The sequence below is a fragment of the Dendrobates tinctorius genome, unplaced genomic scaffold, assembly GCF_039654945.1.
Source record: "Dendrobates tinctorius isolate UK_male_01 unplaced genomic scaffold, ASM3965494v1 ptg000192l, whole genome shotgun sequence".
NCBI classification, from domain to species: Eukaryota; Metazoa; Chordata; class Amphibia; order Anura; family Dendrobatidae; genus Dendrobates; species Dendrobates tinctorius.
Window position 1 is genome coordinate 2612029 of NW_027361859.1, and position 9253 is coordinate 2621281.

The following is a 9253-nucleotide window of genomic DNA, read 5'->3' on the forward strand; positions in this document are numbered from 1 at the left end:
ATGTTTTGGGTCATTGTTTTGCAGTAAGACCCAGCCACAACCGATTTTTAATGTCCTGGCGGAGGGAAGGAGGTTGTCACTCAGGATTTTACGGTACATGGTTCTATCCACTTTCCCATTGATGCGATGAAGTAGTCCTGTGCCCTTAGCAGAGAAACACCCCTAAAACATAATGTTTCCACCTCCATGCTTGACAGTGGGGACAATGTTGACTCATCTGACCACAGCACCTTCTCTCAATCACAAAATCATCCAGATGTTCCTTGGCAAACTTCATAAGTGCCTGCATGTGTGCCTTCCTTGGCAGGGGGAACTTGCAGACACTGCAGGATTTTAAACCTTTACGGCGTAATGTGTTACCAATGGTTTTCTTGGTGACTGTGGTCCCAGCTGCCTTGAGATCATCAACAAGTTCTCCCCCCCCTCCCCCGTATAGTTTTAGGCTAATCTCTCACCTTCCTCATGATCAAGGATACCCCAGAAGGTGAGATTTTGCATGGTGCCAAAGCCTGATGTCGATTGACAGTCATTTTGTATTTCTTCCATTTTCTTACTATTGCACCAACAGTTGTCTTCCTCTCACCCAGCGTCTTACTTATGGTTTTGTAGCCCATTCCAGCTTTGTGCAGGTCTATGATCTTGTCCCTAACATCCTTTTAAAACTCTTTGGTCTTGCCCATGTTGTAGGGCAGTGTTCCCCAACTCCAGTCCTCAGGAGCCACCACAGGGTCATGTTTTCAGGATTTCCTTAGTATTGCCAGGTTAATTACAATCTGGACGGGCAAGAATTCCATCGCCTGGGCAATACTAAGGAAATCCTGAAAACATGACCTGTTGGTGGCTCTTGAGGACGGGAGTTGGGGAACACTGTTGTAGAGGTTAGAGTCTGACTGATTAATGGAGTCTGTGGACAGGAGTCTTTTATAAAGGTGACTATGTAAGACAACTGTCTTTTCTGCAGGTAACGTGTTGATTTGGAGTGTCTAGCTCGTCTGTAGGAGCCAGAGCTCTTAGTGGTTGGTAGGGGATCAAATACTTATTTCTCACTGCAAAATGCAAATATATTCATATAATTTATACAGTGTGATTTTCTGGATTTTATTTTTGATATTCTGTCTCTCAATGTTAGAATTGACCTACCCTTAAAATTATAGATTGCTCATGCCTGTGTCAGTGGGCAAACTTACAAAATCAGCAAGGGATCAAATACTTATTTCCCCCACTGTAAGTTACAGTCAAAGTTAAAGAGACACATCTAAACGAGAAAGAGAATGCAATTTGTAACACTAAATGATGAAGAATAGGAAATGTATGCAACTACCAGTATATATAAAAAATATAACCCTGAAAACAATATATTTCGCCATGTATATAGAACACTTTAAATGTATTTAAACTCTACAACTGCATATAAAAAGGATGACTGGCACTTCTCTGATATATATATATACCGTATTTTCCGCTTTGTAAGACGCACTTTTTTTCCCCAAAATTTGGGGGGAAAACAGGGGTGCGTCTTACAAAGCGGACATGCCTTACCTAGGCTGTGATCGGGGGCGTCCGGCGGTTGCTGACCGCTGCTGCGGGTGTGTCCGGTGCCGCGTTGTGTGCCCGTCGATGCCCGGGGCTCTGCCAACATTGTGCGACAGGCCAGAGCCCCGGCATTTCCTCAGTTCCCTGTGTGCCGGTAAAAAGATGGCCGCTGGCGCGTGCGCAGATGGGATCTCGGGACCCAGTTCTCGAGAGATGAGATTTGAAATCTCATCTCTCGAGAGGTGGGTCCCGAGATCCCATCTGCGCACGCGCCGGCGGCCATTTTCCCTGGGTTCCCTGTGTGCGCGCGGTGGTGCCTGCAAAAAAATGGCCGCCGCGCGTGCGTAGATGGGATCTCGGGACCCAGCTCTCGAGAGATGAGATTTCAGATCTCATCTCTCGAGAACTGGTCCCGAGATCCCATCTGCGCACGCGCCGGCGGCCATTTTTTTTTTACCGGCACTTCAGCGCACATATACAGGGAACCGAGGAAATGCTGGGGCTCTGGTCTGTCGAACAATGTCGGCAGAGCCCCGGGCATCGATGGGCACACAACGCCGCACCGGAGCACCCGCAGCACCGGCCTCCAACCGCCGGACAAGTGGAGAAACCTGACACCAGCACAAGACTCTGCAGCAGCAACAGCACACATCGGAGCCCCCCCTCATCCCTGAATGCGGCCTGCAGCATCACTCCACGCCTGCCTCCTCCAGCAGCGAGCCTGGGACCCCTCTACACCGCAGCCACCAACCCCGGTAAGCAATAAGATGCAAGGATTATAAGAGGCACCACCATTTTATTAAAAAATATTTTTTTCTTATTTTTCTCCTCAAAAATTGTGGTGCGTCTTATAATCCGGAGCGTCTTATAAAGCGAAAAATACGGTATATATATATATTAAGGACAGTTGACTAGTAAGCCATCTAACGCCCAACTTGTCACATCTAATAATTAGGTTGTCCTATTAGTTAGATGAGACCAGCTGCCCCTTGGATGGTTACCTCTTCCACTGTCCTGATCAAGTACGGCAGCGCACACCCCATACCTGATGTCAGATCATCTTTAATAGATTTTGGATAATCTATGTACAACGTGTAAAGATTCCTACACGTGTGCTTTGATTATTAAAATCCTACTGTTTGTATTTTTCCTCTATTATTTGCATGTTAAGATATAGTCTTAGAACCTATACAGTTGTGGTAGAGCTGGTAGGCATTTTATATAGAAATAGTGAAGTGAGAATCACACTCTGGCTCTCAGAATTGTTTACACTTTTTTTTTTAATTATCCTTTTATAGGGAAAACGTATTACACATCTGCGATATTGTGATGTCATTGTTCTTTCTAAAAAATCATTTGAGAGGTAACATTAATGTGCGACATTAATAAATCCGTATGCTTCACTATCCGTATTCTTCACTACTAACAGCCATTCCTAGACCCTCTTTAACCCCTTAAGGACCAAGGGTATTTCCGTTTTTGCATTTCCATTTTGTGCTCCCCTTCTTCCCACGGCTATAACTTTTATACTTTTCCGTCAATATGGCCATGTAAGGGCTTGTTTTTTGCGAAACGAGTTGTACTTTTGATTGGCACCATTGATTTTACCATATCATGTACTAGAAAATGGGGAAAAAAATTCAAATGCGGTGAAATTGCAAAAAAAAGTGCACACTTGTTTTTAGGATTTTTTTACAGTGTTCACTAAATGCTAAAACTGAGTTTGTACAAAAGAGAAAAAAAAGTGATGGCACTCGCCGTTCTGTCGTGAAAATTCATTATTAATTAAAAGGTATTGGCACGGGAGGAACGTACAGAGAGTGGACAACGACCGTTTCACGCACTTGCGCTTCAACGGGTCCACTAAAACTGACCTGCCATTATGATTCTCCAGGTCATTACAAGTTCATAGACACCAAACATGTCTAGGATCTTTATTATGTAAGTGGTGAAAAAAGATTCCAAAGTTTGTAAAAAAAAAAAAAAAAAAAAAAGAAGAAAAAAATGTTGCCGCTTTCTGAGACCCATAGTGTCTCCAATTTTCAGGATCTGGGGCCGTGTGAGGGCTTATTTTTTACGCGCTGATCTGACTTCTTTTACTTCAAGAAATTTTTATTGCATATTTTCGAAAAAGAAAACCTAAGCAACAACACCCCCAACGTAAGGGTTTAAAACAAGGGAAACATAAGCATGAATGCGCGTTTTCATAGATTGACATAATGTATAAAACAGAAAACATATCGACACTTGCATAAAAAAATCATATGAAAAGATATATATCTTCAATGCAAAGGGGCAGACCTCTGAATAAGTAACCACGGTTCCCATATTCGATCAACCTTTTTCTTGGTAACTGACAAGTGCGCCAGAGTTTGTTCATATTGACAATGTATACTGATTTTGTCCACCACTTCTCTCATGGTGGGAAGAGACATCCCCTTCCATTTAGCTGCAAAGGTGAGCCTAGCCGCAATCAGAATATGTGACGCTATACTCCTGATATCTAAAGGAAAATCAGTTGTAGCTATATGCAACAGTCCCATTGATGGTGTCAAGTTAACCTGAATCCCAGTCACCTCCCTTAACAACATATATATAGTATTCCAAAAACCAATCGCCACCAGACAGGACCACCACATGTGGCTCAACGATGCCAAACCTCCACAACCTCTCCAGCAAGCCGAAGTCTGGTTTGGCCCATAATGTACTAGTTGTCTTGGACACCTATACCACCTAAGATGCATCTTCTTTAACTGTTCTAGGTGACCGATACAAGATGACACTCTACGTATTTCTCTTAAACTATCCCTCCATTCCTCTGGATCCCACGTTGTTCCCAATTCCTCCTCACATTTTAGCATATATGATAATTTAGCATCCACCTCTGGATCATTTAATACACTATAGAGGATGGAAACACCTTTGGGGCCTTATTCAGGTCGTAGGAGGAATCACATGGCTTTGTGATTCACAGGGGGTTTAAGGAAGAGGGAGCCTGGCATAGTTTGGAGCAGATGTCTGATCTGTAGGTATTGGTAAAAAAAAACGCCTAATACTAGGGAATTTGGAACAGAGTTGATCGAATAGGATAACAAGAGAGCCATCCATCAGCTCCTAGAGAGATTTAACTCCTACAGTGGACCAGCGTTGTAAGTTAAGAAAGCTTTTAAGGAAATATTTGTTAAAGGAATATTTAGATGGCTTGAAGCAAATTTCCTCCAATAACGTATTGTTGTTAATGCGGTAGGTAGACAAGGGGTGTAGTTACTATTTAATAACTTTCATTTCCAACGTAAGCCGGTCTAGGTCAATTTAGAATAAAATGACTCAATCTGAAGCCACTTATGTGCCTTATCCAATAACCACCAGTCTCTAATACCAGTTAATACCGTCGCTTTATGATAAGCATGTAAATTAGGGGTACCCATCCCCCCAAATTCATAAGGATAATATACACTGCTCAAAAAAATAAAGGGAACACTTAAACAACAGAATATAACTCCAAGTAAAGCAAACTTCTATGAAATCAAACTGTCCACTTAGGAAGCAACACTGTTTGACAATCAATTTCACATGCTGTTGTGCAAATGGAATATACAACAGTGGAAATTATTGGCAATTGTCAAGACACCCTCAATAAAAAAGTTGTTCTGCAGGTGGGGACCACAGACCATATCTCAGTACCAATGCTTTCTGGCTGATGTTTTGGTCGCTTTTGAATGTTGGTTGTGCTTTCACACTTGTGGTAGCATGAGACGGACTCTACAACCCACACAAGTGGCTCAGGTAGTGCAGCTCATCCAGGATGGTACATCAATACGAGCTGTGGCAAGAAGGTTTGCTGTGTCTGTCAGCATAGTTTCCAGAGGCTGGAGGCGCTACCAGGAGACAGGCCAGTACACCAGGAGACATGGAGGGGGCCATAGGAGGGCAACAACCCAGCAGCAGGATCGCTACCTCAGCCTTTGAGCAAGAAGGAACAGGAGGAGCACTGCCAGAGCCATGCAAAATGACATCCAGCAGGCCACAAAGGTGCATGTGTCTGCACAAACGGTTAGAAACCGGCTCCATGAGGATGGTCTGAGTGCCCGACGTCCACAGATCATGGTTGTACTCACAGCCTGGAGTGTGCTTCCTGTGGTCTACCTCTCGGATGGTTGGTCTGGGACCATGTGCAATATCTGCGTTCCCAGTACGGAGGAACCCACGATTAGAGACTTAGTCATCTGGGTCAAAGACCTGATAGATGGCTCCGCAAGATCTATTACCTTACCTTCCAGGGCTCGGAAACGTTCCAGATGTTCCCCCTCCGCAAGGAAGTGACTCCCAGTCTGAAGATCTTATGGTCATTGATGAGATCAGAACTTCATCATTGGATTCTGAGGAAGTATTGTTTAAGAAAACCTACTATACAGTGGAAAAATCAGGCATGCTTATTAAAGCTGTGCAGAAGGAACTTCACCCATTAGAGCTGCCTACCACCTCTAAAGTGCCTAGGGCCTAATCTGTGAATGATAAGGTCATGGACCTTATGAAGGGTGAATGGCAAAGACCAAAGAAGGCACCGTTTCAATCGAATGAGTCTGTATGAGTCGAAGGACTGGGTGTCTCCCCCTAAGGTAGAAACAGCAATCGCTAGATTGTCCAGAAAGACTATTGTTCCTTCTGAAGATGCTGCAAGTCTTAAAGATCCTATGGATCGGAGAATTGAGGTCTCCTTGAAGAGATCTTATTCCTCGGCAGTTGCACAATCCTCTTTTGGGATCTTGGCCCATGAAACATCTAAGGCCCTTAGACGGTGGCTAGCCAGACTGGAAGAGGATGTTGAGTCTAGGGCCTCCAGACAGGATCTGCTTAAAGGAATTATGAGCATGAGCCTAGCTGTGGATTGTCTGTATGATGCTTTGGAACAGATGATAAAATCGGCGGCTAGGACTATGGCCCTGTCCACTGTGGAGAGGAGAACGCTGTGGCTTAAGCCATGGTCAGGTCATGTACCTTCCAAATACCATCTCTGTAATGTGGAATATTCTCCAGGAAGGTTGTTCAGCCAGAAGTAGGGTTCAATTATGGAGGACCTTGTCGACAACAAAGGCAAGTCACTTCCTCAAAGACAATTCTTTCGTGGCTTCACCTTGTCCCGTTGGGATCAATCCTGTACTTCACCCCCTAGATTTAGAGGAAGATATCAGTATGGTGGAAGAAGAGGAGGAATCGCATCTTCCCGTAGGGGAGCTTATAAGAACCCCAGAGCAATCAAAAAAGACTTCTGATGCCAAAAAGTTAGCGGTGGGGGGGGGAGGTTGACACTTTTCTTGCAAAACTGGAAAGATTTAATAAAAGTCACCTGGGTGATCAAAGTTATAGAGAATGGTTATATGATTCCTTTAATTTCTTGTCCCCAAGAAAGCTATTCAGTGTCCAAAACTCTTCCCCCCCCCCCCTCCAGGCAGCAAATTCTAGAGGAGATACAGAATTTAATTCTTCTATTAGCCTTGGAACCTGTTCCAACATCCCAGGTTGGAAGAGGCGTCCACTCACCTGTCTTTCTGGTTCAGAAACCATCAGACAAGTGGGGTCTGATAATTGATCTAAATCAGTTCATGCAAAAGGAAAGGTTCAGGATGTAAACTATCAAGTCCATCAGATTGATTCTGGAGAGAGGCGATCTTATGGCGTCCATAGATTTGAAAGATGCATGTTTTCATATACCGATACTTCCCTCACACGGAAGATACTTAAGAATCGCAGTCACCCTCAATGGAAACGTTCAACACTTCCAGTTCAGGGTTCTTCCCTTTGAGATAACCACCGCACCCTATGTCTTCACCAAGGTGATTTTGGTGGTGATGCCCAGGCTCTCCATATTCAGGGGATACAAAAAATTCCATATCTAGATGATTGGCTGATTCTTGCAGCATCTCGTCCTCTCCTTCTGGAGCCCCTAAAGATTAACCTGGACCTTCTTATGGACCTCGGCTGTATAATAAATACGGAGAAGTTGAATCTGTTCCCAGACACTTCCAAATCCTTCCTGGAGTTTGTAATCAACTCTCTAGAGATGAAATTGTATCTCTCTCCCCAGAGGAAGATGCATATTCTCAAAGGAGCACGTTTTCTCTCACGGAGTCACAAGGTCCCAAAAATGACTCTCATGGTGTTCTTGGGGTATTAACTTCCATTGCCAAGGCTGTTCTTTGTGCCTTAGCCTACATGAGATCCCTTCAGAGAGAAGTCCTAAGGGCATGGGACAGAAGTCTTTCCAACTTGGATGCTATGCAAGTCCTTTCCACGACAACGAGACAAAAACTCTCTTGGTGGCAACATGCTCTGGACAGCATATTCTGGAAGAACCAACCTAGATAATTTTAATGACAGACTCCTCAGGAACAGGTTGAGGAGCCCACTTAGGAAGCAGTATCATCGCAGGAGCTCTGTCCAGTACCAAATGCCTCCTGGCTTCCAATATAAGGGATCTAAGAGCCATTTACCTTGCTCTTCAAAACTTCACAGATCCCCCGGGGGTTTAAGCTGTGATGGTTCGCACCAACAATATGGCCTGTGTGTGCTATATAAACAAGCAGGGTGGCACACGATCTCCCCCTCTCATGGCAGATGTGGCTCGAATTTTTCATTGGGCAGAGTCAACGGTAGCCAGGTTATCAGCTACTCATATCCGAGGGAAGCAGAATGTCCTCGCCGACAGACCCAGTCGGAATCTATTTCGGGAGAATGGTCACTGAATCCAGAGGTGTTCAGACTGATTTCACTAAGGTGGGGTGACCCAGAAATCAACCTGATGGCGAACAGTGAGAATATCTGGAGGACAAGCCGATGGCGGTAGATGCCATGACAATTCCATGGAGTTTCAGACTGGCTTATATTTATTCACCAACTTCCATGATCCCAAGGGTATTTATAAAGATCAGGCAGGATCAAGTGTCTGTCATAGCCATCCTACCGTTTTGGCAAAAGAGACTGTGGTTCACTCTCCTCATGACAATGAGCCAGGGCCAATTCTGGAAGCTCCCCCTCAAACAGAACCTGATTTCTCAGGGGCCGGTTCTGTGTCAGACCCTGAGAGCTCTCTATCTGACAGCATGGAGGTTGACTGCCCCCTATTGAAAACTAATGGTATTTTCAAATAGGGTGTTGGATACGCTAGCTCACTCTAGGAGTGATGCAACCAACAGGTCCTATGCACGGATAAACAAAATCTCTTCCTCTTGGTGCTCAATGAGATCCATCAACCCTGGGGAACCATCCATCCTACAGACCTTGGAAATTTTGCAGGATGGATTTGACAGAGGACTTAAACCTGGTACCATCAGAGTCCAGGTTGCAGCTATCTCTGCTTGCATCAGAAGACACATTACAGAATCTCCAGAGATCAGGGATTATCTGAAGGCCACTTCAAGAATAAGACCTCAAATTTCTAAACCAGTTACCCAGTGGGACCTCGCCTTGGTGCTCAAACAGTTAACCATATGAACCCCTGATCTCAGTAGAATTGAAATTCCTGACCCTCAAGACTCTTCTCTTGCTAGCAGTCACCTCGGCCAAAAGAATGAGAGAGATACAGGCTATGTCCTCCAGAGAACCCTACACTGTATTCACACAGGATAAGGTTAATTTGAGACTTCTTCCTTCAGACTAAAATTTCCATCATCAGAGAATCTGAACCAAATGATCTCTCTTCCAGCTTATGTTCATGAAGCAA